Raw genomic sequence first — 14,014 nt, forward strand, 5'->3', positions numbered from 1 at the left:
TTCTATAATACTTGCCTGTTCGTTAATTGCCTTCTTATAAGTCATTTTTGGAGTGTGCAAAGTTTGAATCAATGTTCTATGATATTTTCTGAGAAAATGGTGCAGAAAAATTACTATATTTTTAAGATAAATTATTTTTAATTACAAAATGAAAATTTCAATATCATCGAAACTACACCTCCAATCTGCTTAATATTTACACCGTATATGCAAACATATGTCTAGAATATCTCTGCAAAATTTCGTTACAGTTGCTCAAGTGTGTCCCAAATTATTGAAGTTTCAATGTAAATGTGAAAATTACACCCCTTCAGTCCTTAATCTTTAGTATTTGTAGGAAAAGATGTCACTGAATAATGAACATGACAAGATGAGTCCACAGTGTTCTGGATACTGATTTTGTTGAACTTTCATGAGGTAATCTATATTAAATGGAAAAACAATATCCAATCGAAAATCTTGTCGAATGGGCCTTAATTTTCTAGATACTAATATTTCAAGGAAGTCTTCTGCACAACTTGCACTTTTTTTATGCCTCTGAAGTCCGTATGTATGGACAGGATATGTTTCCATGATATTACGATAAAATAAATATATTGTGAATTTTATTAGTAACAACAATGTAATTTATTCGTCACAACAATAATTCCTTTCTACAATTCGCCTTAAACGTTCTCGTCAACAATTGGATTTTCACTCAACACAGTATTCGTTATAGCACTCCACCGACGACAATGACAATTTACTTGGACTATTACAAACAACAATGAACTGTTAATCTTAACTAATATTTACAAAGCACTATTTACAAATCAGAACTATCAGTTCTCAGTTCACAGTTCTTCTAGCTCAGTCACTCGAGTTCACCGTATCTCGAACCACAGACCTTCAGAGACAGTTCACTGTACTCGAACTCAGGTCCCTCCAACTGCGGTCCACTGCACTCGAACTCAGGTCCCTCCAACTGCGGTCCACTGCACTCGAACTCAGGCCTTCGGATGCTGGTACAGTTGCGGACGCACACTCGAGTCGAACTCCGGTACACAACACTGGCTTGCTTGCTTGCTCTGGCTTACTCACTGACTGAATAACTGAGAAACTGCTCGAGTTCGTTGGCGCTTCTTCTTTTATAGCAAAATCATAGTTGCGAGAAATTTCTACAGGTGTGTAGAGAATTATCTGGATATCTCCACTTCGACGGACTTCTCGAAGAGTCCGTAAGGACCGTTTCCCATTCACTGCGTTAAGTAGCAGCTGCGCGCGCAGCCTCCCCTCGCGTGTAGGCCCCTTTCCCCACTACTCCGCCGCGCGCCGTCCCTCCGTGCTCCGCGCGATCTGCTTTCTTGCGGGACGCTGGTCGTGAGTTCGATTCTCACGTCGCTGTCACATTGCCCCCTCCTTAGGGCTGCTCATCCCGGGCAGTCCCTTGGTAGGCTGCTAATCGGTCCAGATGCACCACCATCATCTTCCCTCGAGGTTGTCGCTGGATGCGGTACACCACGTCGTTGATCCGGGTCACCATGCGGTATGGTCCATCCCAGGCACGCTGCAGCTTTGGTGATTTCCCTTTGGTCCTGGTAGGTCGATACAGCCACACCAGGTCGCCCTCCTGGAATCCTGCAGAGTTGGCTAATCTGTCGTAGCGCACCTTCATCCTGTCGCTGGCCATCTTGAGGTGCTCTCTGGCCAGTTGGTGAACTCCATTCAACTTCTCGGTGAGTTCTGCCTCATAGTCAGTTGCTGGCTGGTCGGCGCTGGGTGGCGTGCCAAACAGCAGATCACAGGGCAGGCGCAGCTCTCTCCCGAAGAGCATGTTTGCCAGTGTCATCCCTGTTGTATCGTGGACCGAAGCTCTGTAGGCCAAGAGGAACAGTGGAACTCTGGCATCCCAGTCTCGCTGATGGTTGGACACCACCTTCCGCAGGTGTTCCTCCGCGGTTTTGATGTATCGTTCCACCATGCCGTCAGACTGTGGGTGGAGGGGAGTGGTCCTGGTTTTATGCACCCCAGACGCTCGAGCAATTCTCCCATCAGGTTGGATTCGAAGTTGCGCCCCTGATCGCTATGCAATTCCCGGGGCACCCCGAATCGGCAGATGAAGTTGTCAAGCAGCGCGTCGGCCACCGTCGAAGCCTCTTGGTTGGGAATCGCGTACACCTCTGGCCATTTTGTGAAGAAATCCATGGCGACTAGCAGGTAGCGGTTCCCGCGATCCGTGACCAGGAACGGTCCAACAACGTCGATGGCGATCCTCTCAAAAGGAGCTCCCACGTTGTACTGCTGCATGGCTCCCCTGCTGCGTGTCCTTGGTCCGCGACTGGCTGCACAGGTGTCGCATCTTCGGCACCATTGTTCCATGTCGGTTCTCTGATGCAACCAGTAGAACCTCTGTCTTAACTTGTCCAGCGTCTTGTTGGCTCCCAGGTGGCCTCCAGTCACTCCAGCATGAGTCTCCTCCAGCACTTCCTTCACCTTGCTCCTGGGCAGAACAAGTTGTTCTATGTGGGTCCTTCGGCCGACTCCCAAATCCTCTTCAGGATACCGTCCTTGATAGTGAAGGATTCCCATTGGGCCCAGTAGCTCTTGTAAGTGGTGCTACGGTTGGCGATATCGGCCCATACTGGTCTCTGGCCGGACTCCACATCACGAAGTAGCTGTCCAATGTTTGGGTCCTCCAGCTGCTCCCTCCTTATGGCGGCGTTATCCCATCCTGGGCTCGGCTGGGCGGCAATTGCTCGGACTGCGTGGGCGCCATCCCGCTCTTCTACTTTCAGGCAGTGTTTGCAGCCATCCGGGCAAGGACGTCGTGATAAGGCATCAGCGTTGGAATGTTTCTTCCCTTGGCGGTGTTCGGAGGTGAAGTTGTACTCCTGCAGTCGTTGAACCCAACGGGCGGTCTGCCCCTCCAGGTTCTTGAAGCCCAATAGTCAGGTGAGTGCAGAATGGTCTGTCCTCAGATGGAATTCCTGGCCATACAAATATTTGTGGAAATGCTTCAGGGCTTCCACAATGGCAAGAAGTTCTCTACGCGTCACACAGTAGTTTCTCTCAGCCTTGGATAGTGTTCAGCTGAAGTAGGCAATCACCCTCTCTTGCCCGTCCTGTTCCTGAGAGAGTACTCCGCCGATGCCTACGTTGCTAGCGTCCGTGTCGAGCGTGAACTTCCTTCCAGGGATGGGATACCCCAGTACAGGAGCAGTGCAGAGTGCCTCTTTCAGTGACTGGAAGGATGACTACGCCTCGTCTGTCCACTGGAATTGTCGTTTCTCCTCGGTCAGCTGGGTTAGAGGCTTAGCGATGTTGGCGTACCCAGCTACGAACCTTCTGTAATAAGTGCAGAGGCCGAGAAAGCGGCGCAGCTCCTGCTTGTCCCTCGGTCTCGGCCATCCTCTGACGGCTTGTAGCTTCTCCGGGTCCGTGGCCACTCCGTTGGTCCCTACTACGTGTCCCAAGTAGTTGACCTTCTTCTGGAATAGATGACATTTCTTCGGGTTCAACTTCAGTCTGGCTTGTCGCAGTCTCTCGAACACTTTCCTCAGGTTCAACAGCTGTTCGCCGAATGTCTTGCCCACCACGATGACGTCATCAAGGTACAGCAAACAGGTGTCGTATGTCAGGCCTCTCATTACGGACTCCATTAGTCTCTGGAATGTAGCCGGGGCGTTGCAGAGGCCGAACGGCATAACGGTGAACTGCCATAGTCCCTGGCCTGTAGAGAATGCCGTTTTCTCCTTGTCCTCAGGATGTAGCGCCACCTGCCAGTATCCTGACTTGAGATCCAACGTCGAGAACCACTCTGCTCCGGCCAGGGTGTCCAAGGTGTCGTCAATTCGTGGGAGGGGAAAGCAGTCTTTCCTGGTGATGTCATTCAGTCTTCTGTAGTCCACGCAGAAACGCAGGTCCCCATTCTTCTTCTTCACCAGCACTACAGGTGATGACCAAGGGCTGTCGGATTCCTCGATGACCCCTCTTGCTTTCATGCCCTCCAGTTGGCTGTCAATCTCCCTCTGTTTAGCTAGAGGGACGCGTCGAGGAGGTTGTCTGATTGGGCGAGCATTTCCGGTGTCAATGCGGTGCTGAACTTTCTCCGTTCTCCCATAGTCGTTTTCAGACACACTGAACACGTCCTGAAACTCTGTCAGTAGATAGTGGACTTGTCTTCTTTCTTTTTTACTTAAATTCGCCGGCAATTCTCGAGCCAGCTCTTTCAGTGATGGGTCTAGATCTGGACGTGGTCGGTGACACTCCTCGTTTTCTGCCAGCGACGTCACAGATACCACCGGCTCGACGTTACCTAGTACAGTTCCACTAGGCACCTCCTTGTCCCGATTGGTGACATTCAGGACCCTCACCGGTACCACCTTCTGATTCGGGAGTAGGGATCTGGCCACATAAACCCCATCTATCGGAGTTGTTTGCGAATCGAGAAGCAGGTTTCTCTTAGGCTGTCCGTCCAGTCTTGCCGTCACCACCATCTCGCAGCCTGCCGGGATTGTCACATGATCCTCCAAGGTGAGTCTGCTGGCCATGGGTTGGTCTTCGACGTCCCTCAGGAACACTTCATCCTGACCAAAACGCAGGATACGGCGCCGGACGTCCACCGTTGCATCGAAAATCCGCATGGCGTCGAGTCCCAGGATGACGTCTTCAGTGATGTTGGCGACGAACACCCACATCTCCAGTCTCCTCTTTCCCAATGTCAGATCCAGGAAAACCTCCTTTTGGATGGGCAGGTTCTCGCCTGAGGCAGTACGTAGCTCATACCGGCGCAGCGGCGTCCTGCCAGGTAGTCCACGCACGACTTCCGGTCTGGCGATAGTGAGCGACGCCCCGGTGTCTACCAGTACTCTGCATGGGCGGCCACTTATCCAACCGTCAGCAATCAGTCCATCGTCGCATCTTCTGTTAACGGTCTTCAAGATCAGCCGAGGGGATGGTGATGACGGCGCCGACGTGCCCCTCATCACATCGGCCCCTTTTAGTTTTCCTGTTTGTGACCAGATCGGTCACAGTCCCTCCTCAGGTGTCCAGGTTCGCCGCAGGACCAGCAGGTGGGCACTCCTCGTCTTCGTCGCTCAGGTGACTTCGGTTGACGCTCCTCGACGTCGGCCTCCGCGACGCTCCTAATCCGGTGCGAGGCCGAGACATTCGCCGTCAACTTTGCGGCTTCCATCCTGAGGGCCGCTGCCAGAGCTGCGTTGGTGGTGCGATGCTCTGCTAAGAGTAGCTGTTGTCTTATTTCCGGGTCTCGAACTCCGCTGCCGAAGGTGTAGGCCGCCTCTCCAGCGATGAAGTCAGTAGGCAGGCCCCTGAGGGCCTTATGGGCAAGTTGTTCCACCGCCATCGCGAATTCTTGCAGGGACTCGCCTGACTGTTGGACCCTCGTTTTCAGTTGGGTCCTGAATGCTGCAGCAAGTTGATGGTCACCATAACGTCCCTCCAAGGCCGCCATTATCTCAGCGGCTGTCCCATCTTCTGGAACGCTGTGAAGAATCTCCGACGCCTGTCCCTGAAGCGCGGCCAGCAGCTGAGTTGTTTTCTCTGCTGGCGTCCACCCATTGTGCTCTGCGATGGCCTCGAACTGGCGACGGAATATCGCCCAAGACGTTGTACCGTCGAACTTCGGCGTCTTGACGTTGTAATGTCTGGCTGAAGGCGATGGTTCCGTAGGGCCACTATATGGAGTCCTCAACTCTGTAGCCGCTTCTTGCATGGCACGTCGAACTTCCTCGGCAACTATCTGTTTCTGTTCTCTAGCCTGGCGATCCACCAACGCGAGGATGTGCTTGTTTTCTTCAGCATGTCGGTCCATCAACGTGAGTATGTGCTTGTTTTCCTCGGCGTGTTTGTCCATCACCTCACTCGTCTTGTCCAGCAACTCGCTCGTCTGCTCTTGACGACGCTCGAGATCGCGGATTTTGCCGTCGAAATGGTCTACCTCCTGTCTCAATTCGGTTACTGTCTCGTTTATAGTTGTAAAATTCTTGTTTAGGTTGTCAAGATCGGCTTTGAGTTCGTCTTTCACGATGGCGACAATTCCATCTACGTGGGCTGAAACGCTTTCAATTTGCGTAGTGACGTCATCTTTTATTCCGCTGATGTCGCCTTTCACTCCGCTTATGTCGCCTTTCACTCCGCTTATGTCGCCTTTCACTCCACTTATGTCGCCTTTCACTTCACTTATGTCACTTTTCATCTCCGTTTTCACTTCACTTATGTCATTCTTCAACTCACTGATGTGTTTGTTCATGTCTGCTTTCATTTCTGCGATGGCTTGCAGGATCTGCTGTAGGTTCTCCATTGTCGATAATGTCCCACTCCTGACACCAGTGTGAATTTTATTAGTAACAACAATGTAATTTATTCGTCACAACAATAATTCCTTTCTACAATTCGCCTTAAACGTTCTCGTCAACAATTGGATTTTCACTCAACACAGTATTCGTTATAGCACTCCACCGACGACAATGACAATTTACTTGGACTATTACAAACAACAATGAACTGTTAATCTTAACTAATATTTACAAAGCACTATTTACAAATCAGAACTATCAGTTCTCAGTTCACAGTTCTTCTAGCTCAGTCACTCGAGTTCACCGTATCTCGAACCACAGACCTTCAGAGACAGTTCACTGTACTCGAACTCAGGTCCCTCCAACTGCGGTCCACTGCACTCGAACTCAGGTCCCTCCAACTGCGGTCCACTGCACTCGAACTCAGGCCTTCGGATGCTGGTACAGTTGCGGACGCACACTCGAGTCGAACTCCGGTACACAACACTGGCTTGCTTGCTTGCTCTGGCTTACTCACTGACTGAATAACTGAAAAACTGCTCGAGTTCGCTGGCGCTTCTTCTTTTATAGCAAAATCATAGTTGCGAGAAATTTCTACAGGTGTGTAGAGAATTATCTGGATATCTCCACTTCGACGGACTTCTCGAAGAGTCGGGAAGGTCCGTTTCCCATTCACTGCGTTAAGTAGCAGCTGCGCGCGCAGCCTCCCCTCGCGTGTAGGCCCCTTTCCCCACTACTCCGCCGCGCGCCGTCCCTCCGTGCTCCGCGCGATCTGCTTTCTTGCGGAACGCTGGTCGTGAGTTCGATTCTCACGTCGCTGTCACAATATGAATAAAAAGGAACTGGCAACATATATGAACAGTAAAAAATACAATGAAAGAAAAATGAGCATAATAGTAATTTATAGTATAAGAAAGTAAATTAGACTTTATGTGCGAGTAGAAAGTTTAGCACCGGAGCAAAGTCGAGAGTGATAATTTCCACGAGTGCATAAAATCTGTTTACTCTCGTGTGCTATACATTATTTTATCCATTACTGGTATCTAAATTAAATTTTAAATTGTAAGCTTTTTCTTTGTAATGTGTTGTTTGTGAAGAAGCTATAAATTAATGAATGTTCAGTGCATGCACGTCACACTTGATCCAAAGAATGGGGGTGGGAGCGACCCTGTAGAACTTGAGGTAAAATGTAGCATTTTAGATCCATAATCTCTGGCATACTGCACTCATATAACATTAATTAATTAATTAATGGCATGCACACAATAATAATTTTATTTCACTAATCTGTGTTAAGAGTAATTGCTGAAAGTGGTATTCATTAGTATTCAGACATTCCCGATATCTTTTGATGAAATTTGAATTCCCACTCAAAAGTTCTTCTTTCATTATCCTTTCTTATATTGTCTTTCAGGTCATTGATGGTATGTGGGTTATTTGTATAGACTATTTTTTATGGTTCCCCACAAATAATCGCACGCAGTAAGATCTGGGGAACATGCTGGCCATTGTCCTGAACAAATATAATTGTCATCAAAAACCTCCATTATAGCCTCCAAAGAAGCACCTGCAGTATGGACTGTAGCAGAATCTTGTTGATAATATGCATGTTGTCTCTCATTCTCAGATAATTGTTAAAAAAAAAACTGCGAGTATTTGCGTACAATATCTCTCTGAATTTACAGTATCTTCAAAAACATCGGTCATATTACTCAATTTGCTGTTATGGCACACCACACACCAATCTTTTCATCATCCAGAAGAACTTCGTGAATTAATTGCGGATTTTCTATGCACCAGAATCTATTGTTCTGTGAACATATATAACCACGTAAATAAAACCATGTCTCATCAGAGAAAATGATTAAATGTGGATCAACAATACCAGCAATAATGTTTTGTAAAACCCAATTACAGAAATTCACTTGACTTTCATTGTCATGCGGCCGTAATTCTTGGACTACAGTCAGAGGAAAAACAATTAACTTATTGTTTGTATCCATCTGAAGTCTGATTAGTGGAATATATAGCTAATCGGCGATTATATGCAATGGAGGGGAAAGGAACTGGCCACTCTGCCCCATTATCTCCTGGCCTAGTTTCCTCATGAATGATACCTTATTGGTGTCACTTGCGAGGTTCAAACCTGTCTTCGGACAGTTGACTAGTCATGTGGGCTGAAGTTCTAGATATGCCTACTTCTTGTGCAACATGACGTAAAAATTTTATTAGGAGAATGTTCAAGTGATGCACCAATATCAACAAGTTTTGCTTCTGTTAGAACCCTTTGTTTTGGCCTATGAATTTAGGATTCAGCACTCCCATTTCTCTTAATCTAATGACAAGGTTTCGAACTGGACCTCTATTTGGAGGTCGAATAGCGGGGAATTTCTCTGCAAATTGCCTACACACTTGTTGGTATGAATCTGTTTCGGCTTACTTAAGGTTCGTACATAAATATTCACTTTTGTAGGGTAAACTTTTCAACCGGCGTTTCAATTATTTAAACAACTAATTTAATACACAGCACACACACTTCAAACATATTTAAAAGAAGTACATAAGCATACACGTCTTCTATCACTAACATCTCAGATTGTACTAAGAAGTGGCAACAACCGGTAACATACAGGCCCGCACAGTCTTGAAGCATGAAACAATCAGGTGGTTGGGATCTTTCCACGTTCTTCGGATGAAGAGTGATGTGAACACACTGTATTATGAATTTTATTGTTGCTAATATGTTGGTTGTCGTGGAAAAAAATTTAATTTACTGCTGTGAATAAAACCACTGTTTAGGTTGCTAAGGACTGTGAAATAAATACCAGTCTAGATAGCAGTTATGGATAAAAATAAAATAAACATTTATGGTAAGAGATATACTCGCTAATATCTCGAAAATTAAGCCCATTCAACAGGATTTTCAGATGGATATTATTTTTCTGCTCCTCTGATTGAGATTCTGGCTGATATGTAGGCCTACATCTATTTTATCAGGCAGTACATGTCAGAGGAAAAACAATTGTTTGTATGCATTTGAAGTCTGACTAGTGTAATATGTAGCTAGTTGGCAATGTATCCAATGCAGAGGTAAAGGAACTGGCCACTCTACCCCATTATCTCCTGGCTAGTTGCCTCATAAGTGGTGTCTTCTTGGTATCACTTGTGAGGTTCAGACCTGTCTTCGGACAATTGACTAAACAACAAACTATTTTTCTATGTATGTAGACTGAACTCACTAAAGCTGAACAAAATTGGTCTTCAGAACAATGTGGACTCCCACCTTTACATACATTTAGAAATGATATATAAAATAATAAAATCAAGCAAATCATGGGAATTAATAAAAGTCTTGAATATTATATCCCTATCAGCACTATAAACATCTTTCTTGCTGTATCTTATGTTTCCAGCTAATGACTACTTTTTGCAAATAATATTAATACAGTAATTTAAGGTTGATAGTTCCATTGGAGCACTGCTTAACAGAAAGGTTGCAATATCTGTAGTTTAGAACACTTTTCCATGCAGTGCATCTGGATTCAAATTCAAATAAACCCAAATGAAATTCGTGTGGATGAGGACAGTGTCTGGGACAGATTTTCTAAAAGTACTCCTGTTTTTACTGACTGCTCCAGCAGCAGCAATAATAGTAACAGCTAAGCCGTGTACATGGCTCAGATCCATTGACGCCAGATCATCGTGTAGGTGTGGGCATTCCCTACCTTCCTATCTTACATCATAACAGCACCAATGGACTGGTAAGCAATGAGGAGAAAGCTAGCTTGCTAGTTTCATAGTGTGCTAGTAATTAACACTAGGGAAATAGCTCTCAGCTAGAATGGTTATCTACCGTGGAAAGCTGTGGGTTGCTGGCTACCTCCAATATTGGGAGTCGTAATATATTTGATTTGTAGTTTGGGACTCAGTCCGAGACAAAGTATGAAAATATAACTAAGTGAAAGAGCTCCTCCCCACGTTTACTGGTCTGTTATTTAGAGTAACTGTGTAAACTATTGCAGGGAATAAAATGTTCTATTGGTTAGAAGCCAGTGATCTGGTTTCACTACAATACAGTTAACTAATAGTCATGTATGAGTTCTAGGTTAATTATTAATTAATTATTTTTCTTTATTTATTATTCATATATTATTGTATTATTATCTAATATATTCATATTTGTTTATATCTATTATCGATATATTTATTCATTTATTACATCCAGCTTGGACTTGTCTTATTGTTTCCACTGCACCATATTGATAAATTCTAATCACCTTTAAGATCTTGACAAAGTACTTACTATTACTTTTACTATTATTGTTTACTATTATTGTAAGAAATAATGTTGTTTGTAACAATGTTTCAAGAAATGAAATTATACCTGAAGACTGTATTACATATTATGATGTTGGTCCAATGAACGAAAAATGTAGTTTTTGTCAAGCCTTTCATTGTAAGGGAGAGATCATTAATGGGAATTATAGTTCATGCTGCCGTCGTCGTCGTCGTCGTCATCATCATCATCATCATCGGCATTACGGCCTTTATAGTTTAGCCTTAGCCTCCCTCAGAACATCCGACCAATCACTCCTGTCTAATGCTCGTGTTCTCCATCTTCTAATTCCAACTTTTGTTAGGTCAGCCTGAACGTCATCCAGCCATCTCAATTTAGGTCGTCCGACTTTCCTTCTTCCTACTGGCAATGCATTTAGTAGAGCTTTGGGTGTGCGATTGTTCTCCATCCTGGCTACGTGTCCCAGCCACTCTAACCTTCTGAGTTTTATGTCAACAACAATGTTGATATCTTTATATAATTCATATAACTCAGCATTTGTTTTGATTCGCCAAAACCCTTGCTCATAAGTAGGCCCAAAGATTTTCCGTAATACTTTCCTTTCCCAGGCATTTAAGATCTTTACTGCCCTTTCAGATAGAGTCCAGGTTTCACTTCCATATACTACTATTGATTTAATAATAGTTTTATATATTCTTATTTTAGCTTTTCTTGAGATACACCTGGACTTCATAGTTTTATTCAATGCCCAAAGACCTCGATTCCCAGCTGCAGTCTTCTCTTTTATATCAGTCATAACATCATTACTGTCTTTCACCGTGGAACCCAGATACTTAAAACAGGAAACTCTATCAAAATTAGTATAATTTAAATTAATCTTATTAGTATTGTCATTATTCATATTAAACTTGTATTTAGTTTTATCATTGTTAATTTCCAGACCGGCTTTGATTGCTTCAGCTTCTATTTGTTTGAGTATTTCATCCATTGTACTTACATTGCGTGATAAGATAACAATATCATCCGCATATGCCATACATTGTGCCATTCTATTGATGATTGTACCTCCTGGGTTTATGGTTATCTTTTGAACAATTCTATGTAATCCAACATTAAACAACATAGTTGATAAGGCATCACCTTGTCTAATGCCATTAAAAGTTATAAAGCTTTCACAGAGTTTATTTTGCATTTTAACTTTATTTTTAGTTTGTGTTAGTTATTTTAGTTAAACTGATCAGTTTATTGGGAACTCCAATTTCGCCTAAAGTTTCTAGAATATAATCTCTGCTAATGCAGTCAAAAGCTTTTTTAAAGTCAGTATATAATTGGTGCAAAGGTAAATTAAATTCACAAAATTTCTCCAAAATTAGCCGTAAAGAAAATATTTGATCTGTTGTTGATCGACCCTTATGGAAACTGCACTGGTATTCTCCAAGAGTTGCTTCTATGTATGGTTCTAAATACTTAGCTAAGATATTAGTGAAAATTTTATATGTAGTATTTAGCAGTGATATGCCTCTATAATTCTCACACTCCAGTTTATTGCCTGTTTTATGTATAGGACATATGACAGCTACACTCCAATCACTAGGCATTTGTTCCTGATTCTATATATCCACAATCAGATTATGAATACATTTCCACGACTCCTTTCCACCCTTTTTGATTAACTCTGCATTAATCGAATCTTCTCCTGGTGCTCTACTGTTTTTCATTTTCCTTATTGCATCATATACCATAGTATTAGTTGGTACTGGCATGTAAGGGTCAGGTCCAAAATAGGATACATTTACATTTATATCTTCTTGTCCTCCAGAACTCAAGAGATCATTGAAATATTCAGACCATACTTTTAGTACCTGTAGTTCTCCAGTAATTAGGTTTCCATCTTTGTTTTTACATAGGCTATCATCGTTCTTGGTTGGAAACCCTTCTTCTGCCTTCTGACACTTTCAAAAAACTTTCTGCTTTCATTTTTTCCAAATTTTTCATCTAAGTCGTACAATAAATTTTCTTCAAACATTTTCTTTTTCATTTTACAAATATTTTTAGCATTTCTTCGTTCTTCTTTGTATTTATCTGTTACTGCTCTAGTTTTCTTTTGTAGCATAACCAGTCTGAGTTCATTTCTCTTATCTATAATTTCTTTGCATTCTTGATCAAACCAGTGTTCCTATTTTTATTCTGTGTGGTCTGAATGAACTCTGAGGCAGCTGAATGTATATGTTGTTTAATTAAGGACCATTTCTGTTCAATATTCATCTCCTGTATGTTCTGTTTATGAATATTATCTGTTATAGTTCTTTTATACTCATCTGCTATTGTACTGTCCTCAAATTTATTAATATTAAATTTTATGCACCAGTTATTTACAAAAGTTGCTAATCTTGATAATCTAGGTCTATATTTAACTCTGACTAGAAAGTGATCTGAATCGCAGTCCGCTCCCCTTAGAGATCGAACATCTAAGATGTCTGAAGCATGCCTTGCACTTACCATGACGTGATCAATTTGATTAATTGTAAAGCCATCAGATGATATCCATGTTTGTAGGTGTATATTTTTGTGGGGGAACGGCGTGCTGGAGATAACCATATCTTTAGCAACTGCAAAATCACATAGTCTTTCCCCATTATCATTAGATAAATCATGTAGTGTATACCTACCAACATTAGATACCACACTTGTTTTACCAATTTTGGCGTTCATGTCTCCTAATATAATTATAATATCATGCTTAGGTATTTGTTGGTGTACTCTATCCAAACGTTCATAAAAGGCATCCTTAACAATTTCATCTTTTTCTTCTGTGGGGGCATGCACTGATAAGATGGTGGTATTAAAAAAATTTCCTTTGATCCGTATACTACATATATGTTCATTAATGGTTGAAAATCAATTATATCACTTTTAACTTTCTTGTGGATCAGGAAACCTGTTCCAAAATTATTTCGGCCATCACTACCACTATGGCATACCAAATAATTACCGGACATAAACATTTCCATCCCTTGCCATCTTATTTCCTGCACTGCCGCAATCATTATATTATATTTGTCAAGTTCCTGTATCAAATCTCTCAGGGCTCCAGGTCTAAATAAACTTATGTCCATGTAGCCAAATACATATCCTTATTCCGTTTGCCTAGTCGTCTCCGATGATCAGTCCGGCTTGCTTCTTTGGGTTTCTCAACGTTAAAATTTTTCCTAAATTGGGTTGTCAACCCAAAGCCCAACCCCCAACCTGGAGGGCCAGGGAACCTTCTGTTAGGGTTACCATTCCTTAGCCGAAAAAATCCCGTTTAGGCGCCGGATATTTGCCTTGAGTCTTCCTAAAGAAGACGTACTGGTTTTCTTTTAGTGATGGCCATTCCTGAGATTTAAAAAGTCACCTATTCAGCTTCGGTGAATTCTTCAGG

General features: G+C 43.3%; 1 protein-coding gene across 10 annotated transcripts in view; it reads right to left on the bottom strand.

Annotated features, from left to right (window-relative positions):
- LOC138700159 (uncharacterized) overlaps positions 1–14,014 on the bottom strand; it is a 356,318-nt gene that overhangs the window by 115,820 nt on the left and 226,484 nt on the right. The gene's annotated exons all lie outside the window — the stretch shown is intronic.

The sequence above is a fragment of the Periplaneta americana genome, chromosome 5 (assembly GCF_040183065.1).
Source record: "Periplaneta americana isolate PAMFEO1 chromosome 5, P.americana_PAMFEO1_priV1, whole genome shotgun sequence".
NCBI classification, from domain to species: Eukaryota; Metazoa; Arthropoda; class Insecta; order Blattodea; family Blattidae; genus Periplaneta; species Periplaneta americana.